This window comes from Pituophis catenifer, unplaced genomic scaffold, assembly GCF_029215685.1.
Source record: "Pituophis catenifer annectens isolate HBS135680 unplaced genomic scaffold, rPitCat1.0.hap2 SCAF_3, whole genome shotgun sequence".
Lineage (NCBI taxonomy): Eukaryota > Metazoa > Chordata > Lepidosauria > Squamata > Colubridae > Pituophis > Pituophis catenifer.
This window is the reverse complement of record NW_027256883.1, coordinates 215,407,713-215,429,733: the sequence shown is the minus strand read 5'-3', so window position 1 is coordinate 215,429,733 and position 22,021 is coordinate 215,407,713. Positions and strand designations below refer to the sequence as shown.

Below are 22,021 nucleotides of genomic sequence, written 5' to 3'. Positions count from 1 at the left end.
CTTTAGCGATCAATCAAGCTCTGCTCCGAATCCCTCCGCCGGCGCGCAAGAGAGCGGGAGCGCGCGCGCGTGGGAGAGGGAGAGAGCGAGAGAGTGACAGCCGCGGCACGGAGGCGCCCTCCGCCGTAGGGAAGAGTCCCGCAGTCTCGGGCTGGCGAGCGGAGGAGCAGCGGCGGCAGCTGCTCGGCTCGGCGCCCCCCGGATGTGAGAGGCGGCCAGGCAGGGGAGCAGGATGGGGGGCGCCTTCGGCCTGACCCTGGCGCTCTGCCACTCTCTGGGGCTCTACCTGCAGCTCGGCGCCGCTTCCCGACCCCCGCAGTGGGAGAACCAGGTTTCGGGCAACGGTGAGTCGGGAGCGGGGGGGGGGGAGGGCTGTGAAAGAAAGGGGTGGGTCGCCCCCGCCCCCCACGATCGTTTGCCCGGCCGGCTGCCATGCGGGGCCCGGCTCCCCATTCCCAGGGGTCCCCTCCGTGTCTGGGATTCTTGCCAGGGGCGCTGGGGGAGGTTTCGCGACCGCGATCGGCGTGGCCCGGGTGGGCTGAGTTCTCGGCGGCTCCCCGCGGGCGGGTGGGGGCGCCCGGGTGCCGCGGGAGACGGCTTGGCCTGGCGTGCGCCCGGTGCCTCTCGGGGAGGGGGGGGGGTCGCGCCCCGTCGGCTAAGGCAGGCCGCCCGCCCGCTCAGTTGGCCGGCATCTCCGGTCCTGGTTGCGGCCGAGAAGGGGGCTCCGTCGTGCTGCCGGAGAGGGAGCGGGCCATGTTACTGGGAGGGGGGGGCGGGGGAGAGAGAAGCGCTCCCCCCTCACTTGCTTTGTCTTCGGGAGCTGCCGGGGGTTCTAGGGTTCCCGGGCGGAGTTTGCGGGGGGCGGGGGAGAGACACACCAGGAACGAGGCAGGTGATGCTGGGGAGCGGCAAGCGACCCTCGCCCCTCTGCGCTGCCTCGGGGGATCAGCAGCCCAGGCTCCGGTTCCTGCCTGGAGGGACTGGGTGTCCCCGCCCGATTTTTCGGCAGTCCTCTCCAACTCCCCCCCTCCCCTCCCCGGGTTTCTGAACAGCTCTTCCCTTCTTTGTGTGTGAATGTTAAAGGGGGGGGTCTTTCCCATTTTCCCGGTCTCCCAGGCAAGGTAAGCTCCTTGGACGCCCCGTTTCAGGACCGGATAGTCTGGCCAGGAGCCCCTTTGCCCACCGCCCGTCTTCCCCGGCTGTTAGAGCAAGTGGCATGGATAGGGCGGCTCCAGAGGTTGGGGGCGGTGGGCTTTGCCAACAAAGAGCCTCTGGACTGCCAGGAGCTCTTGGCGGGGGTCGGTGGGGAGAGCTCTTCGTTGACCCTCTTCAGATGGGCTTCCAAGAAACGGGGTGGGACTTTTTCTTCTCCTTCTTCTTCTTTTTCCTCTGTGTGAGAATGGGGTCGTTTGTGGTCATTTCTTTCTTCGGACCGTCTCTGGGACAGAGAGCGATGGGAAGGGGAAAGGGAGGAGAAGGGGACGAGGCTGGCCTGAAACGGAGGAGCAGAAGCGTCGGGCTGGGTGCTGGGGTCACCCTCTCTTCCTCCCCAGCCCTTGTGGCTCCTTCTGGTCTTTGCCCCCTTGCACCAGAGCCTCCTGGCAGAGAAAGAAGCCGGAGTAGCAACCGGTGGGTCGCTTAGCCCCTTCCCACCCGCCCCCCGAGGGTCCAGAAGCCTCCGGGGCCAGGAGAGCGAGCGAGCGAGCGCCCAACCTCCGCCTCTTTAGACCCACGTTCCTCTCCGGCGGGGAAGACATTCGCATTCTTGTCTTCTCCTGCAGGCCGCGCCGGCCTCCCGGATGCGCCAACTTTTCGGGGGCTCCTCCAGGACCCTCCCAGCCTCCCCTCCTTCGGTCGACCTGGGGACCCCTTTCTCGGGGGCTGCTTAGAGGGGAGGGGGAGTTCGACTCGGGCAGGGGGCACCGAGGAGCGCCGAGACGTTGCAATGCCTTCGTCTCCCGGCCGGCACTCCTGCAGCCTCTCGCTCAATCGCAGCGGCACCATTGATTCACGAGGCCACGGAGGGTGTGGAGGAACTGGGAGGCTTGTTTATTCATTCCTTTATGTGTTTGCTTGCTTGCTTTGTTTATTTGCTTCTTGGTATCCGGAAGGAAGGGAAAGGCCGGTTTGATGAAAGTGGCCTCCGGGGAGGTTTAGATGACCCCCGGAGCTTGGTCCTTTCGTTGCTTGCTGGTCCATGGAGGAGAGTGCGAGGAAGGAGAAATTTGGAGGTGGGATGGAACCTGGCTGGGATTCTAAGCGATGGATGCCTTTGGCCTGTCATCTATAATCTTAACCCTAAGGCTAGCCCTGATGAAGTCACCTAGTTTGGTAATGAAAAATCTGCAAGAAAACCGCCAAGCTCTGAAAGCACCAAAGAGCCCACAGTCCTCCTCCCTCCTTCCCCCCTCCCCCTCTGCAAACTTCAGTTCCTTCCACCACTGGTGATGTTCCCTAGTTGGGTGGGTCAGGAAACATCTGCAAGAAAACACCCAAGCTCAGAGAGCAGCAAGGACCCCACAGTTCAACCCTGAGCTACAGATATTCAACCCTCCTTCTCCTTCTTCTCCTTTCCTCCCTGCTGCTGCTCCTCCTCCTCCTCTTTGCAACCCCCCACTCCCTTCTAGCACTGATAACGTTCCCTAATTGGGTAATGAAACGTCTGCAAGAAAACCCCCAAGCTCAGAGAGCACCAGGGACCCCCACAGTTCAACCCTGAGCTACAGATATTTCTCTTCTGTTCGTATCAACAATCTTACTTGGCCTTAAGTGAAGGTCTCTGCCAGAGGCTGAAGCAACTTGCCTTTTTCTGACCATGCATCGACTTGGGCGAGAACAGCCCCAGATATTCTGGGCAGTTATACATTGACTGGATTCACTGGGTGGTTCTGTTCACACAGGATGTTGTCCCCAAACAAATAAACCCTTTTCTGACGTGAGGAGTTGGTCTAGATCTCGTAGCCTGCGGAAAGGAGGGAGGCAGGTTGAAGCATCCATGTTAGGAAACTAAGTCGCTTGTGTGAACTCAATTTGGGGGCCCAGCAGGGTCAGGAACAATGCAGCCGGGCAAGGACTCACTGCTCAGACTGTCAGGGGATCAGTTCAATACATGCCAAGGAGGAAGTGCCGTGGGTGGGTGGGTGGGTGGGTGGGTGGGCAGGGAAGAGGCAAGAGGCGAGAGGAGGTGGGCAAACAGCCTAAAAAGGAACAGATTCAGCTCAGGAGCCCCTGCATTCGAAGATAGGAAGGATGGATCCCTCCCAAATCTGGAAAGATTGACCAAGGAACCCTTCAGGAGTGTCAGTGAACAAATTCCGTCCATTCCCCCCCCCCTTTTTTTTAACAGTTTATTGATATATTTTCCCTTAACATACGTAAGTGCTTTATGAACAGCGTATATTGCCTGGATCAATTTCCTTACATAATAGTATATAATAGAATAACATATTAAACATAAGACATACATAATAGTATTTTTTTCAATTTCCAATTTCTCAGTTCTGTCCATTCCTAAATGTCTTTCTAAGGGGAGGACGGTGGGAGATATGTCAGGGACATCTGTCTCTGCAGGGGCTTCTTGTTCCTGGACTCCCCTCTGCTGCAGGCTGGTTCTCTGTTCGGCCCCGGAAAGGGAGGGCCACGAGAGGGCCAGACCCACGATGGTTAACTCCCAAGGGTGAAATACATTGTGATTTGCAAAGCCCCTCGTTTTCCGCCAAAGCAATTCCGAAACGGTGACACCGGATGGGTGCTTATTTGTACAGAGGATTATTCTGGAGCAGAAGGAAAGCTGGTTTGAACTGGGCCAGTTCGTTCCCAGACATGCATTCTAGGACAAACCTGGATAGGAAACGAGATGCTGGGCTGAGCAGAGCAACCACGTTTCCCCTGAGTGACACTTAAAAAGGCAGAAAGAAGCATAACATTAAAAGCAACCTCCAGCCCCCCCCCCCTCTCTCTCTCTCTCTCACACACACACACACACACACACTCACTCACACTCACACTCACACTCACACATACACATCTCGAAGTCTACAACCTCCTATAGGGTGAAGCATTGAAATCAAGGCAATTCAGCATGAGCGGTTTGCAAATGTTCCCCTGGGAGAGTCAGGGAGCCAGAAATGCCCCCCCCCTTTGATCCCTACTCTGGAGTAGAACTAGAATTAAAAGAACAACTTTTAATTTCAGGCTTTGGAGACCAAGTGCTCAGACACCCCCCACCCACCCCCACCCCCCACCCCGCCCATAGATGGAGCTCCCCATTGCCAAGCAGTGATTTCAGGCTCTTTCCATTCAATCCTTCCTTGAAGAGGGGAGGCTGGAACCCCTTAACCGGGGCAAAGAGAGCCAAGGAAGGGGGTGCTGCGACCTATGGAGGAGGGGGGAGCAGGGAGAGGCCCTCCCCCACGCAGAGGAGGATCCCGGGCTGCCCCTTCCTGCATTCACTTGTTTTGCAAGCCTCCCAGGACGCTGCAAGGCGTTCTCTGAAGACAGTTACTAGCACCAGCCCTTAGACTTATAGGCCGCTTCACAGCCATCTCTGAGCGCTTTACAGAGGCAGCATCTTGCCCCCCCCTTCCCCCCCCCCCCCCGCCGACAAGATGCGGGATCCAGGCAGTTGGCATGACGCGGTTCGAGCTGCTTCACAAAAGGAACACTGGAGAATATTTATATCCTTTATATATCCTTTATATTTATATTTCTATCCTCTATATCAGGGGCGTCAAACTGGAATTCTTCAAGGGCCGGATCAGCATTGTAGTTCTGCTCCGCGGGCCAGCTGGGGGGGTTGATGGGCGGCCCCTGCAGCACCCTGTGGCCAAAACGTGCCCCGTTTTTAGTCTTTTTTTATCTATCTTTCTATATCTTTCTTTCTATCTTTCTATCTATCTAGCTATCTTTTTATCTATCTTTCTATCTTTCTATCTTTCTATCTATCTATCTATCTATCTATCTATCTATCTATCTTTTTATCTATCTTTTTATCTATCTTTCTATCTATCTATCTATCTATCTATCTATCTTGCTATCTATCTATCTTACTATCTATCTATATCTTGCTATCTATCTATATCTTGCTATCTATCTATCTTTCTATCTATCTATTTTTCTATCTATCTATCTTTCTATCTATATCTTGCTATCTATATCTTGCTATCTATATCTATCTATCTATCTATCTATCATCTCTCTCTCTCTCTCTCTCTCTCTCTCTCTCTCTCTCTCTCTCTCTCTCTCTCATCATATGTTATTAATAGGAGGGGGAGGAGAAGGAGGGGGAGGAGGAGGAGAGGAAGGAAGAGGAGGGGAGGAGAAGGAGGAGAAGCAGAAGCAGAAGGAGAGACTCCAGATGGCTTAAAAATAAATCTCTATAGATATGACTGCATACAGTATATCATTTGTTGTATATCTATCTATATCTATCATGCATACCATCTACATGCCTATCTCCTGCATATACAGTATCCTCCATCCATTTGAAAACCATTCAGAATAAGGAAAGGCGCAACATTTGAAATGAAACAATGGGATGGATCTACAGTCATGTTCTCTGCTACAGGAAAATCTCCTGGCCTTCTGGATGTTTTCATTGGACAGAAAGCAAATTAAGCAAGGAAGTTTCCAACAGAAAGAAAAGCAAAATTTTAATGGGGATTTAAATAGAAAAAAAATAATTTCTCTCTCTCTCTCTGTGAGATCTCTTCTATTTCTGATGTCAATCGCCCAGTCAATAAATCAGCTGCTCTCCCCCTTCCCTCCCCCCTCCCTGAAAAACCCTGCGCACTTGACTTAAAAAGAGCCGGTCGGCTGAACTGTTATGTAAAAAAGCTTTTCGTCCTTTATTAAATGCCGCAAAGAATATCCGAGGTTGCACCTTCAGACTGCTGAGCATGATATTGGTGGACAAAAGGTGTGGAAGGAGGCTGGAGACCCCTCCCCTTAAGGCCTCCAGGTCGCTGGACTTGGATGTGAATCACTCCTAAACCAACCGCCCCATTTCCAGCAGATGTTTCTTGCTGTGTGAAATACAACACCTAGAGTTGTGTTAAGTTTTCGTTTCACCTTTTACAAAACCACTTTGGGGCCTTGGGAGAAATCAAATCCATCGCCCCCAAATGATGAGCTTTATATTCTATGGGTTTTGTTGCATTGCTTTCGTTGTGGCTCCCCCCCCACACACACACACCCCAAAAATCCTAAACCTGTCCTTTAGCCCCAAAACAGCAGCCTGCCTGCCCATGTTTTGGGGGGGGGAAGGTCCAGCTGACATTTCTGAGAATCGGAGGGTCTTTCTCCCCCTGCCCTCCCCCAGAATAGGACCAGGACTCTCTTTGCTGCTCAGCCTGATTTGCCAATTCTGAAGAATCTCACCTGGTTCCTGATTTGGCAAGAGTCGGCAAGGAGCAGGAGGCCTCCCTGCCCCACTTTCCCCTCGGGGGTCCTACAAGCCCTAGATTGTGCATGGCACCCAGGCAAGTACAGCCGGCTCCAGGCCCCCCCCCCCCCTTTTCTCTGTGGGCAGCAAACACCCGGCCTGTCTTTCTTCATGCCCAAGGGGAAGTTCACACTTCAGGATCCAACCCCTCCCCTCCTCCTCCTCTACCACCCCTTCTCTTTCTCCTCCTCCTCCTTCTCCTGTCTCCATCTTCCTTCCTTCTCCTCCTCCTTCACCTCCTCCTCCTCCTCCTTCTCCTTCTCTTTCTCCTTCTCCAATCTCCATCTTCCTTCCTTCTCCTTCTCCTTCTCCTTCTCCTTCTCCTTCTCCTTCTCCTTCTCCTTCTCCTTCTCCTTCTCCTGTCTCCATCTTCCTTCCTTCTCCTTCTCCTTTCCCTCCTTCTCTTTCTCCTTCTCCTTCTCCTCCTGTCTCCATCTTCCTTCCTTCTCCTTTCCCTCCTCCTCCTCCGCCACCACCTCTGTTCTCCTTCTCCACCTCCTTCTACATAGCTCTTCTCCTCCTCCTTTTCCTTCCCCTCCTCCTCCTTCTCCTCTTTCCCCTTTCCCCACTCTTCCTCTTTTCCCCCCAAGCGAAGACCTTCAACCACCCTTTCTCGCACTGCAGGCTTCTTGTAAATGCCAGCCTGGCCCCAACCTCCCTCGTTGGTCCTCAGCGAGAGTCTTCCTGTCCAAACAGGCTCTGATTAGAAAATTTGGTCAAAGGGCTCCAAAGAGAAGAGCTGGTTGCTCAGCCATTTCCTGTAGAGCCTCTGGGCAATGAAGACTGTCCAGCAGAGCTCCCCCAGCAATCTGTTGGGTTTTCATTTTTCATGGATGCCCCTCCTGTTAATCCTACATTTAATCAATGAAAGAAACGAAGTATGTCAAGCCTAGTGAAGAGAAGGACTAGGGATGGCATCATAATATCTTCTAATATTTGAGGGGCTGCCCCAGAGAAGAGGGGGGTCAACCTATTCTCCAAAGCCCCCGAAGGCAGGACAAGAAGCAACAGATGGAAACTCATCAAGGAGAGAAGCAACTCAGAACTAAGGAGAAACTTCCTGACAGTGAGGACAATTAACCAGTGGAACTGCTTGACTCCAGAGTTTTTGGGTGCTCCATCACTGGAAGTTTTAAAGAAGAGATTGGATAGCCATTTGTCCAGAATGGGATAGGGTCTCCTGGTTGAGTAAGAGGTTGGATTAGAAGGCCTCCAAGGTCCCTTCCAACTCTGTTCTGTTCTCCAAAGCCCCTGAAGGCAGGACAAGAAGTAATGGATGGAAACTAATCAAGGAGAGAAGCAACCTGGAACTAAGGAGAGATTTCCTGACAGAGAGAACGATTAACCAGTGGAACAACTTGCCTCCAGAAGTTGTGGATGCTCCAACACTGGAAGTTTTTAAAGAAGAGATTGGACAACCATTTGTCTGAAGTGGTGTAGGGTCTCCTGCCTGAACAGGGGGTTGGACTAGAAGACCTTCAATGTCCCTTCCTACTCAGTTGTTGTGTTCTGTTCAATTTGTTAGCACCTAATTGGACACTTTTTTTAAAAAAAAAGTTGATTTATATGCCACCCTTCTCCGGAGACTCAATGGCAGCTTACAATGCGTTAAGCAATAGCCTTCATACTTTTGTATTTATTTATTTATTTTATTTATACAAAGTCAGCTTTTCTTTCTTTCTTTCTTTCTTTCTTTCTTTCTTTCTTTCTTTCTTTCTTTCTTTCTTTCTTTCTTTCTTTCTTTCTTTTTTCTTTCCTTCCTTCCTTCCTTCCTTCCTTCCTTCCTTCCTTCCTTCCTTCTCTTTTCTTTTTTTTTAAAAAATTGATTTATATGCCGCCCTTCTCCGGAGACTCAGGGCGGCTTACAAGGCGCTAAGCAATAGCCTTCATCCTTTTGTATATTTATACAAAGTCAGCTTATTGCCCCCACAATCCGGGTCCTCATTTCACCTACCTTAGAAAGGATGGAAGGCTGAGTCAACCTTGAGCCTGGTGAGATTCGAACCCTGCAGTAATTGCAGGCAGCTGGTCTTAATAACAGGGTGCTTTAGACCACTGTGCTACCAAGGCTCTTCTTGGTAAGGGTGAGGGTGGGCAGGGGAGAAGGGGACATGGGAAAGTTAACTGTCTACTTTGGGTGGGAAAACCTCAGGTCCAGCTTCGCTTCTTCTGTAACTGTTTGGCTTTAGGGAAGTCTCCCTTTGGCTAACCATAGACCTCACAGCCTTCCTTTTCTAACTGACCCAGCAGGGACGGCTGTCACAGGAGGAAGGAAGGGAGGCAATTCCTTTAACAGTTTAAATCTATATTGGCAAGAGGCTGGAATGGAGCTCCAGAGCATCCTTTTCTTCATTTCAACCCATCGCTTGGTGTGTGGACCTATAGGATGTGAATAGTGGCCCTGGTCATAATGATGTTCTCCATTCAGTTGGATCTGACTCTTGGTGCTTCTCTGGCCAGGTGGTCTGGTCTGGGCATGGCTGATCTAGGGAAGAGAAGGACCAGGGGAGACAGGAGAGCATCTTCCAATATTTGAGGGGCTGCCCCAGAGAGGAGGAAGGGGGTCAACCTGTTTTCCAAAGCACCTGAAGGCCAGACAAGGAATAATGGATGGAAACTGATCAAGGAGAGATTCAACCTGGAAATAAGGAGAAATTTTCTGACAGTGAGAGCAATCAATCGATGGACCAGAAGTTGCCTTCGGAAGTTGTGGGAGCTTCATCACTGGAGGCTTTCAAGAAGGGACTGGACTGCCATCTGTCAGCAATGGTGTAGGGCAGTGTTTCTCAACCTTGGAAGCTTGAAGATGGATGGACTTCAACTCCCAGAATCCCCCAGCCAGCAACGCTGGCTGGGGGATTCTGGGAGTTGAAGTCCACCCATCTTCAAGCTACCAAGGTTGAGAAACACTGGTGTAGGGTCTCCTGCTTGGGCAGGGGGTTGGACTAGATGACCTACAAGGTCCCTTCCAACTCTGTTAATCTGTATCTGTAAGTCTCTCCACATCCTCCACATCTTGAACAATTTCTTTGAGTCCTTCTCTGCTCTGGCCGGTGTCAGCTTCGATGGTATCCAGCCACTGTGTTCTTTGGTGGCCTGGTTTCCTATGACCGCAAACTCTTCCCAGCATAAATGCTTCGTCCAGTGAATTTTCCCCCCACGACACAACCCAAATAAGTGAGACGCAGTTTGGCGATTTTGCCTTCCAGGGAGAGCTCCGGTGTTATGCGCTGCAGGACTTGGTGTTTTTCCAAAGGGTGCATGCATCCAGTGAAGTTCTGCATCCCACCTTCCACCCCGCCAAAAAAAAACAGTTGAATGTATTTCCTCCTGCAATCCGCTTTGTGCTGCAACCGCAAGGCCTCTGTGTGAGTGTGTGTGCACGCGTTGTATTTTGTGTGTGTGTGCAGAGATGCTTCTCCATCTCAAGAGCTGCTACAGTTTCCGCAACATGTCAGCATTTGTGCGCACAGTAGGATGCAGAGAGTGTGTGTCTCTGTGTGTGTGTGTCTGCGTGTTGCAAGGCCAGACCTGGAGAATTTGGGGAGGGGGATTTCCACCCCCCCTTCCTCTCCGTATTCCTGCTTTCGCTAGGAACAGCTTGTCTTCGTCTTCCAGAGCAGCGAGTAATTATGGCTTTCCTCGGTGGAGCTCTATTCTTAGCCTTCCAAAGGAACATCAGAGCTGCCAACTTCTCCCCTTCTCAGGGACGCCTCTGCTTTCTTCCAACAGCCAGAGAGGGAGGCGGGTTCGAACCAAGCACCTTTGCCCAGAAAAGGAGCCCCTTTTACAAAACTGCCTGTTTTACACACACACACACACACACACACACACACACACACACCGGTTTTATGTACCAGCACAGCCTGCCTTAAGTGGCCGGGGGAGAGTGGGGGGGGGAGCAGAGAGTTATTCTTGGAGGCTGCAACCCCCTTATTGGCAGCCTCCATCATGTAGTTTGCTGTGTTTTTAAACAGACTAACATATTACTATTTTTAAGAGAAGCCCTGCAAAGACTACAGCAGTTTAGATTTATAAATCCAGGTGATGGTTCATGTTGGGCACTTCTGAAGCTGGGGCCATCTCTCTTTCTCTCTCTACCTCTCCCTCTCTTTCTCTTTCTCTCTCTTTCACTCTCTCCCCCTCCCTCCCTCTCTTCCTCCCTCCCTCTCTTTCTTTCTCTTTCTTTTTCTCTTTCTCTCTCTCTCTCCCTCCCTCTCTTCCTGCCTCTCTTTCTCTGCCCCCTCTCTCTTTCTCTCTCTCTCTCTCTTTTATCTTTTATCTTTTCTCTGCCTCTCTTTATCTCTCTCTCTCTCTCTCTCTCTCTCTCTCTCTCTCTCTCTCTTCTTCTGTGTGTGTGTGCATGCTATTATTTATTTATCATGTGGCGAAAACATGACAAAGAGAACTAAGCATATACACACACTTCACGTTATTGCATACAAAGCAGCTCAGGGGGGTTGGAGAGGGGCCTCCTAACTGGATGGCCAGTTCAGTTTAGCTCTCCGGGCGATGCCCCCCCCCCGCCCCCAGCGTTGCTTCGTGCACATCTTCTAGGGAACCAGCGAACGCACCTGGTGGGGCAATCTTGCACAATGTGTTTGATCGTTTTCCTATCGGCACCACAATTGCAACAAGGGGGCTCTTTCCATCCCCACCGATACAGGGCAGAGGCCCTCCTTCCAGTGCCCACCTCATTCTGTTCTGTTTCGGCCAGACAGAGCCAGGCAGGTCACAGTCAGGTGGCCTGGCAGAGGGATCCCTAAGGGTCAGGCCACAAGGAGGTACCTCGGAGGACCCTCCCCCTCTCCAGGCATTCTCGGGGTTAAGCTGGGGAGGTGTTGAGGGAACGGCTGCTTTCCATGCTGGCTCATGGGACTTCAGTCTTGTGACGGGCTGGACAGTGTCCTGGTGAAGAGGAGGGAGCTTGTAGTTCAGCATCCTTGACCGTAGCTGGCATAGCTGCCTTCTAATGTGGGGCAGTGTGGGCATTGCTAAGTATGGGTAACCAGGGCACAGGAATGGGGTGCAATGGGCCAGAGATGATACCCATTGTGATGATAGATACACGATAGGTAGGTAGATGATTAGAGAGAGAGAGAGAGAGAGAATGTTGATAGAGAGAAGGATGAGAGAGGGAGAGAGAGGGAGAGAGAGGGCAAATGGATGGATGGATGTAGATAGATAGATGGATGGATGATAGATTTATGGTCTACCCCTCCAGAACAGGGGGGATAATTCCAGCCCCTTCTCGGTGGGTGTTTAGAGAGTCAGGGAGATCTGGCTTCTGTGGGGCGGGGGGGGCACTAGAGGGGGAGGGGAAGATAAACCAAAGTGCCCTAAAACATGGGGGAGTAGCGGAGTTTCCTGGCCTTTCGTTGTTTTGCTGCATCCTCTGCTTTCACCTTCATTCCTGCCCTGAGATTTTGTCGGCTGCTCAGAACTGACAGATCGGAGTGGCATAAAAACCCTGTAATACCTGTCTGCGTATGTCAGGGTTGAGTCCTGGCAACGGCCTGGACAAGTCCCTGCGGTTTTCTGGGCCGCCGTTTTCCTCGGGCTGAGAGAGAACGACAGCCCCGAGACACCCGGCTGGCTTGGTGACTAAGACGGGACGAACACCCAACTGCCCCTCCTGCAACATCTAATTCTGAAGTCACTTCGGAGGGAAGCTGAAGTGAGAATGACGAATGGATGAATGATGGAGAGTCTGCACAGAGAATCAGTGGAACGACTGGCCTCCAGACGTTGCGGGTGCTCCATCACTGGAGGTTATTAAGAAGAGGTTGGACAGCCATTTATACAGGATGGTATATAGGGCTTCCTGTCTTGGGTAAGGGGTTGGACTAGAAGACCTCAAAGGTCCCTTCCAGCCCTTCCCTTCCCTTCCCTTCCCTTCCCGTCCCGTCTCGTCTCTCCTCTCCACTCCACTCCACTCCACTCCATTCCATTCCATATTTTCTATTCTATCATTCTATTCTATTCTATTCTATTCTATTCTATTCTATTCTATTCTATTCTATTCTATTCCATTCCATTCCATTCCATTCCATATTTTCTATTCTATTCTATTCTATTCTATTCTATTCTATTCTATTCTATTCTATTCTATTCTCAATTCTATGCTATTCTATATTCTGTTAAATTCTGTTCTGTACTATTATATTCTATCTTCTATTATTCTATCGTCTATCGTATATTCTTCTATTCTTCTATCGTCTATCGTTTATCATCTATTCTATTCCATTCCATTCCATTCCATATTTTCTATTCTATTCTATTCTATTCTATTCTATTCTATTCTATTCTATTCTATTCTATTCTATTCCATTCCATTCCATTCTGCATTCCATTCCATTCCATTCTCTATTCTATTCTATTCTATTCTATTCTATTCTATCTATTCTATTCTATTCTATTCTATTCTATTCCATTCCATTCCATTCCATTCCATATTTTCTATTCTATTCTATTCTATTCTATTCTATTCTATTCTATTCTATTCTATTCTATTCTATTCTATTCTATTCTATTCTATTCTATTCTATTCCATTCCATTCCATTCTGCATTCCATTCCATTCCATTCTCTATTCTATTCTATTCTATTCTATTCTATTCTATTCTATTCTATTCCTATTCTATTCCATTCCATTCCATTCCATTCCATATTTTCTATTCTATTCTATTCTATTCTATTCTATTCTATTCTATTCTATTCTATTCTATTCTATTCTATTCTATTCTATCCAGAATCTTATTCTATTCCATTCCATTCCATTCCATTCTATTCTATTCTATTCTATTCTATTCTATTCTATTCTATTCTATCCTATTCTTCTCCTTTCTCTGTTCTGTTCTGTTCTGTTCTGTTCTGTTCTGTTCTGTTCTGTTCTATTCTATTCTATTCTCAATTCTATGCTATTCTATATTCTGTTAAATTCTGTTCTGTACTATTATATTCTATCTTCTATTATTCTATGGTCTGTATTTTGTATCCTCTCCTCTCCTCTCCATAGTACCCTCTTTTCCAGATGTTAATTCACATTCTTCATGGCCATTTCCTTCTCTCTTCCCACCCACAACCTCTCCTACAGCTGCTGTTTTGGCTCTGGGTTTTTGCAGACTTTGGGGGGGAGGGCTCTGTTGTTGATCCCAGCTGATCTGTGATCCTGGATGAGGTCGGGGCAGCCTAGAGCCCACCCCCCTCTGGCCCGTGGTGATGTCACCGTCCCTTGGAGTTCCTGGAGGACCCTCTTTGTCCTTCAAAGTGCCCTGTGTCCTGGGGGCTGAGCCAGGGCCGGCCGCAGTCCAGCTCTTCCACACGGGTCCCACTCCCACAAGGGCATCCATGCATTGTTCGGGCTAATCGACTCGGCACCAGAATGCCAGCTTGGTTGCCTTGGCAATAGGGATATTTCCCCATTTTCCCTTGAAGGGGTTTTAGGCTTCGGAAGGAAGGTGTGAACCGTTGCCAGGAGGCTCCGGGCGTTTTGCTGCAAAGATGGGGCTGTTTTTGCAAGCTCCCAATTTTGGGTCAGGTCAAATCTCTTCATTTGGCAGCTTCTCAAGGAATTTTAAGTCGGAAAATGCAGATACAGACCCGAAATGTTGGAATGGATCAATGAGCAAAGTGGCGCAGGCTGAAGGAAGGCCAAGAAATTTGGGGTACAAGAGAACTAGAACTGTAAATGTCCTGGGGTGGGGGGGGCAGTATCAATCAGGGCAGGAGGGTGGCCATAAGCATACAATCAAAGCAGCTGCAAAGGGGGGGGGGGCTTTGTGGCAGAATAGAGCTGGGAGGGACCTCAGAGGTCTTCTAGTTCAACCCTCTGCTCAAGCAGGAGACTCTATACCTTTTCAGACAAATGGGTGTCCAATCTCTTCTTAACAACCTCCAGTGATGGAGCACGCACAAATTCTGGGTGGCAAGCAGTTCCACTGGTTAATTATTCTGTCAGGAAATTGCTGCTTAATTCCAGGTTGCTTCTCTCCTTGATGAGTTTCCATCCGTTGCTTCTTGTTCTGCTTTCTGGTGCTTTGGAGAATAGCTTGACTCCTCTTCTTTGGGGCAGCCCCTCAAATATTGAAATTTTGGAACTTCAGGGGGGCTTCAGGGAGGACAGACGGGTTTCCACCCCCTCAACTGTTCCTTGAGAAGTTTGTCCCAGCTTCTATCCCCATTCCGCCATGCCAAGACAACAAATCTACAGAGCAGAGATCTCCAAATGTGGCAACTTTGTGGACTACAACTCCCAGAATTCCTCAGGCAGCTTTGCTCTGGGAGTTGTAGTTCTAGAATTTAAGCCTTGTGGACTACAACTTCCCAGCCAGCTTTGCTCTGGGTGTTGTAGTGCACAAATCTTCAATTCTGGGAGTTGTGGTCCACAGGCCTTCAATTCTGGGAATTGTAATCCATAAGTCCATAAGGGGTGGAGTACCATCAGTATGCTGATGACACCCAGCTGTACATCTCCACCCCAGGCCACCCCAACAATGCCCTTGAAGTGATGTCCAGTGCCTGGAGGCCGTGCGGATCTGGATGGGGAGAAAACAGGCTCCGACTCAACCCCTCCAAGACCGAGTGGCTGTGGCTTCCGGCATCCCGATATAGCCAGCTGACGCCATTGCTGGCTATTGGGGGCGAATCACTCGCCCCCACGGAGAGGGCTCGTAACTTGGGCGTCCTCCTGGACGCACGGCTGTCGTTAGAAGATCATTTGACGGCCGTGGCCAGGGGGGCTTTTTATCAGGTTCGCCTGATACGCCAGTTGCGCCCCTTTCTAGATCGGGACTCTCTACGCACAGTCACTCAGGCACTCGTCACTTTCCGCCTGGACTACTGCAACGCTCTCTACATGGGGCTCCCCCTGGGGTGCACCCGGAGGCTCCAGCTGGTCCAGAACGCGGCCGCGCGGGGGATTATGGGGGGCGACGAGGCACTCCCATGTGACACCTCTCCTGCGCGAGCTGCACTGGCTCCCAGTGGTCTTCCGGGTGCGCTTCAAGGTGTTGGTGACCACCTTTAAAGCGCTCCATGGCTTAGGGCCGGGGGTACTTACGAGACCGCCTGCTGCCACCAATAGCCTCCCACCGGTCAATACGCTCGCACAGAGTGGGCCTCCTCAGGGTGCCGTCTGCCAGACAATGTCGGCTGGCGACCCCCAGGGGGAGAGCCTTCTCTGTGGCGGCACCTCTGGAACAACCTACCCCCAGAGATACATACAATAACAGACCTCCAGATTTTTCGTCGGGCCCTGAAAACTATTTACTTCAACTAGCTGGGCTGGCTTGAGTTAAATTTTAAATTGATTTTAAATTGGGTTTGTTTTAATTTACAGCCAAAATATTTAATTATTTTAATACTGTTTTTTAAATTTTGTATGCTCTGTTTTTACTTAGGCTGTGCACCGCCCTGAATCCTATTTGGAGAAGGGCGGTATAGAAATTTAATTAATAATTAATAAATAAATAAATAAATAAGTCTTACATTTTGGGAGTTGTAGTCCACAAATTTTCAATTCCGGGAGTTGTAGTTCACAGGCATTCAATTCTGGGAGTTGTAGTCCACAAATCTTCAATTCCGGGAGTTGTAGTCCACAAATTTTCAATTCTGGGAATTGTAGTCCACAGGCCTTCAATTCTGGGAGTTGTAGTCCACAAGTCTTAATGTTACCAAGTTTGGAGAGCCCTGCTATATTAAAAAAGAAAAGAAAAGAGTGAAGTGGCGCCTTGGCGCTTGCGTGTTCAGTCTCACCTCCTTTTTAAATGTCTCCTCTCCTCTACAGAGCATTTCATAAAAGCATCAGTTTCGCAACCCTGAAACAACAATTGTGAGAAACCGGCCAGTGGGGGCTACTCCGGAGCTACCAAGTGTCCAAATGGACCCATTGCTCCAAGTTCAGCACAGAAACCGCAGTTTGAGATTTGAACATCTTGCAAACCAGGTTTATGTCATCCGGGAGGGGGAGATTTCACTCCACCAGATCTAGGACAGGAGCTCACCCCTCCCCCCTCGTGCTAGGGATCATTAGCCCCATGTTGTCACTGTGTGAATTGTAGGACTGCAATTTTGGTGCCACTTTCCCCCAGCCTGGTCTGCTGGACTCTTAACCTCTGACCGTGGACGATGGGAGTTGAGTCCTTGACTTATATCTGTTCATTTAGTGACTGTTCAGAGTTACAAAGACACTGGAAAAAAGTGACCTGTGACCATTTTTCACACTGATGACCATGCCTGTGGTCACCCAATCAAAATCCAGACCCTTGGCAACTGACTCGTACTTATGACGGTTGCAGAGTCCCGGGATCACGTGATCTCCTCTTGAGACCTTCTGACAAGCAAAGTCAGTGAGGAAGCTGGATTCATTTAACAACCGTTTTAACCGTCTGCAGTGATTCACTTAACAACTGTGCAAGAGAGGTTGTAAAACGGGACAAAATTCACTTAACAATGTCTCGTTTAGCAATGGGAAATGGGGAGGCTCAATTGTGATCAATTGCCTTGGAAATAGATGGGGCGCCCCCTGGTGGCTCCTTGTGCATTTACAACCTCATTACAAATTACAGTATTTGATTGATTTCACTGCCCATCAGTGCATCTGGGGCAGGGACATAAATGACCTACTGCCTTGCATGCCCGCCTCCCCCCCCCAGACTGGCACTACAGGATGCTGGAAACAGTGGGCAGGATTCAAGGTGAACTCTAGACTCTGGAAAGAGTGCAGAAGAGAGCAACAAAGATGATTAGGAGACTGGAGGCTAAAACAGACGATGAACGGTTGCAGGAACTGAGCATGGCTAGTCTAGTGAAGAGAAGGACCAGGGGAGACCTGAGAGCAGTCTTCCAATATTTGAGGGGCTGCCACAGAGAGGAGGAAGGGGGGACCAGCTGTTTTCCAAAGGCACCTGAAGGCCAGACAGGAATGATGGATGGAAACTGATCAAGGAGAGATTCAGCCTAGAAATAAGGAGAAACTTCCTAACGGTGAGAACCATTAACCAGTGGAACAGCTTGCTACCAGAAGTTGTGGGTGCTCCATCACTGGAGGTTTTCAAGAAGAGACTGGACAGCCATTTGTCTGAAATGGTACAAGGTCTCCTGCCTTGAGTAGGAAGTTGAACTAGAAGACCTCCAAAGTCCCTTCCAGCTCTGGTATCCTGTTCTTATTTACTTCTTGTGGATGGTTAATCACTGAGCTGAACTTTTTCCTGGTTTTGCACACGAATCGGCAGTGCAAATTGGGGATATGAGGACAGCAAGAAGGTCAGGAGCCACTCCCAACCATCCATCCACCACCCTTGGCATTCAACACCTTCACCGTGGCTGCCAAGGCTGCTCCTTTCATTGAAAAGGGCACCTGCAGAATTGCCGGAAGCTGTTTCTTGAAAGGCAGAACAAGGGTGGCCAGATGGTGGGTGAGGAGAGCTGTAGTCCTGCTTGCTGCTGGCCAGAAGGGCTGCAGGGAGGGAGGGGGGGAGGCCAGGCAGCCAGTAGAAAAACAATGCAGACCCTCTTCTAACACTGATGATGTTCCCTAGTTGGGTCAGGAAACATCTGCAAGGAAATCACCAAGTTCAGAGTGCACCAATAACCCCACAGTTTTTCTTCTCCTTCTCCTTCTTTCTCCTTCTCCTTCTCCTTCTCCTTCTCCTGTCTCCATCTTCCTTCCTTCTCCTTCTCCTACTTTCCATAATCCCCCCTCCCTTCTAGCTCTGATGAGGTTACCTAGTTGGGTCATGAAACGTCTGCAAGAAAACAGCCAAGCTCAGAGAGCACCAAGGACCCCACAGTTTTTCTACTCCTTCTCCTTCTCCTGTCTCCATCTTCCTTCCTTCTCCTTCTCCTTCTCCTTCTCCTGTCTCCATCTTCCTTCCTTCTCTTTCTCCTACTTTCCATAATCCCCCCTCCTTTCTAGCTCTGATGAGGTTACCTAGTTGGGTCATGAAACGTCTGCAAGAAAACAGCCAAGCTCAGAGAGCACCAAGGACCCCACAGTTTTTCTACTCCTTCTCCTTCTCCTGTCTCCATCTTCCTTCCTTCTTCTTCTCCTTCTCCTTCTCCTGTCTCCATCTTCCTTCCTTCTCTTTCTCCTACTTTCCATAATCCCCCCTCCTTTCTAGCTCTGATGAGGTTACCTAGTTGGGTCATGAAACGTCTGCAAGAAAACAACAAATTCAGTGAGCACCAAGAATCCCACAGTCCTCCTCCTCCTCCTCCTCCTCCTCTCTTCCTCCTCCTCCATTTATCTGTGCCCTCAGGGTCACCTGAATAGTGAAAATGGGTATGGAACCTTCTTGCACCTGCTGAAAAGACTCTGTTGTAAAGAGGAGAGAGGTGGCGTCAACTCCAGGTGGCCTCAAGGACTCTCGGAGAGAGCGCCAATGACCAGATGACTGCAAGGAATATAAATCCTTCCATCCGCCACCATTCAGTCAGAACCAAAGAAGCTTCTTGGATGAGAAGCGAAATGTCTTCAAGGAAAAACAAAGAAAGCCCAAGTGCCTTTTGGGAGAAGCACCGTTGGGATGTTGCGACGGTCACAAGTGCGAGGTCTGGTCATAAGTCACTGTTTTCAGGGCCAGTATAACTTCAAACGTCATTAAAAAAAAAGAAAAACCTCCATTTTCACCGCTTCTTTTTGAAGAACACAACTGTTAGGCAACAGCGTCCTCTGTGATGCAACCGGTTTTGTGAACTCCAACTTGGAAGCAACGCCTTCTATGTCTGTGAGAGGCTTCCAAAACGTTGTCTCAAATCCTCTTTTGTCCCCTGGGCTTAGTGGCAGGAGAAACCCAGGGGAGCAGCAGGAAATGGCTTTACCATGTTGGGCATTTTTCTGGATGCAGACGGGGAAGCTGTGTGCAGCCACCAGCCCTGCAAAGACAGGGATCTTGGCGCACATCCCTGCTGGCGTCTCAATCCCGGTTTGGGGCAGAGTCCCACCAAGGGGCCAGGCAAGCACAATCGCTGGAGGTGCCACGGAACTGCAAAACGACACATCACGCCTGCTCCAGTTTGGAGGCTAATTTTAGAAATGTTCCGCTGAAGGCAGGCGGTGCAGCACCAGAGGGTGGCAGCTCCATTGCAGAGGGTGGGGTTTTCATGCGGGAGGACTCGGGTTCAATGGTGGTGCAAAACAGCTGAGATAGTGAACAGAACAGAACAGAACAGGATGTAAAACAGAACAGAACAGAACAGAATAGAAAATATGGAATGGAATGGAATGGAATGGAATAGAATAGAATAGAATAGAATAGAATAGAATAGAATAGAATAGAATAGAATAGAATAGAATAGAATAGAATAGAATAGAATAGAACAGATCTGGAAGGGACCTTGGAGGTCTTCTCGTCCAACTTTCTTCTCAAGCAGGAAACCCAGCCTAGATCATTTCAGACAAATGGTTGTCCAATCTCTTCTTGAAGACCTCCAGTGTTGGAGCACCCACGAGTTCTGGGTTGCAAGCAGTTCCACTGATTTATTGTTCTCTCAGTCAGGAAATTTCTCCTTAATTCTCTTCTTGATTAGTTCCCACCTATTGTTTCTTGTCCTGACCTCTTGGTGCTTTGGAGAATACATTGATCCCCTCTTCTCTTTGATAGCCTCCCAGATATTTGGAAGACTGCTATCATGTCTTTTCTAGTCCTTCTCTACAACATAAGATAACAGAATTGGAAGGGGCCTCTTGGAGGTCTTCTAGTCACAACCCACCACTCAAACAGGAAACCCTGAACCACTTCAGACAAATGGCTGTCCCACCTCTTCTTAAAAAACCTCCAGTGTTGGAGGATCCACAACTTCTGGAGGCAAGCAGTTCCACTGGTAGATTGTTCCCACTGTCAGGAAATTTTCTCCTTAGTTCCAGGTTGCTTCTCTCCTTGATTATTTTCTATCCGTTGCTTTCTTGTCCTACTTTGAAGAGCTTTGGAGAACAGGTAGACCCCCTCTTCCTTGGGGCAGCCCCTTAGATATTAGGCCAAGGGATAGGGTGTCATACCTCCCTCTGGCCTGTGATAAGGGAGGGGTCTTCATCCTTGGGGAGAGGGCTATCCATGTGACTCTTGGACCAGAGGGGAGGGAGATGCCCTTCTGCTCCTTGGTCTTCCTGCTCCAATCTGTGGGGTTCCCCATCATTTGCAGCAGTGGCAGATGCCTGCTTAGTCACTCCTCCAAAATTTCTCCAGGTAGCGAAAGAGGAAGCATGTCCTGATTGTGTTCCTCGATCATCTCAGTCCCATCTCTTTATCTTGCCGTTCACAATTCCCCCAAGGGGACAGCAAGACTTTGTTGAAGAAGACGGAACTAAAATAGAAGCTGCGTAGCTCAGGCCTTTTTCCTGGTTACCTTTGAGTATTCTGCTGCCTTTGTTTTGAACAGCTGGTCCTTTTCTTCTGAACACGTGTGAAGCATCCTTCTGGCCAGGGGTCCCCAACCTTCTTGTGGTTCATTGGTCAATCTCAGTTGATCTCTCTTGTAGTTCTGCACTGCTCTACCTTCCTCCTGTCGACCAGCTCTTTCTCCATTGGTGGCCTTCTGGGTCTTCATGAAGCTTTGGGTATATCTCCATCGGCTTCTTCTGATGTCCTCCAAGCTTCCTTCTATCTCGGAATTGGACTCTTCAAGACTTCCCTTTTGTAACAGACATAGTTGGTAAGGGGTCTCCAACCTTAGCAACTTGAAGACTTGTGGACTTCAACTCCCCAGAATTCTGAAAGTTGAAGTCCACAAGTCTTCAAGTTGCCAAGGTTGGAGATCCCTGTTCTAGACCAAATCACTGCCCATGCAGGAGACCCTGTACAATTCCAGACAAATGGTGGTCCAATCTCTTCTTAAAGCCTCCAGTGATGGGAGCATCCACAACTTCCAGAGGCAAGTTGTTCAACTGGTTAATTGTTCTCACTGTCAGGAAATTTCTCCTTAGTTCTAGGTTGCTTCTCTCCTTGATTAGTTTCCATCCATTGTTTCTTATTCTTCATTCCGGTGCTTTGGAGAAGAGCTTGACTCCCTCTTCTTTGGGGCAGCCCCTGAGATATTGGAAGACTGCTATCATGTCTTCCTCTGGTCCTTCTTTTCATTAAATCCACCTCCCCCCCTCATTCGTCCTCCTCCTCCTCCTCTGGGGGAAGCAGGACTCCTGTGCCAGGAGTCTTCGTTAAATTAGACAGAACCAATTCCTGCAACTTTCCTCATATGTTTTAGCCTCCAGCCCCGCTGATCATCTTTGTGGCTCTTCTCTCGAGTTTCTTTCCTCATTACAGATACTTCTCAATATACAACCATTCATTTGGTGGCCATTTGAAGTTACGACGCCATTGAAAACAGGGACTTATGACCAGTCCTCATGCTTATGACCTTGAGAGAATTTTGGTTTGCTTAACAACCATTGTGATTCACTGAATGTGTGCAGAAATTTGCTTGACAGCCAGGGCAAAGAAAGGTTGCAAAATGTGTGTGGGGGCACTCACTTAAGAACCGTTTTGCTTAGCCATGGTAATTCTGCTCCCAACTGGAGTCATAACTTGAGGACCGCCTTGTAGCATCCCCCACTATTGTGCCTTGCTTATGCCAGCTCTGAGCT

At 49.6% G+C, this 22,021-nt stretch overlaps 1 protein-coding gene across 1 annotated transcript in view; it reads left to right on the top strand.

Moving 5' to 3' along the window:
- The first annotated feature begins 278 nt into the window (after positions 1 to 278).
- The window catches only part of VSTM2L (V-set and transmembrane domain containing 2 like), a 65,963-nt gene continuing 44,220 nt past the window's right edge, over positions 279 to 22,021 (top strand). Inside the window, exon 1 of the mRNA XM_070939378.1 lies at positions 279 to 344. The gene's annotated coding sequence lies outside the window, so the exon portion shown is untranslated. The remainder of the gene's footprint in view (positions 345 to 22,021) is intronic.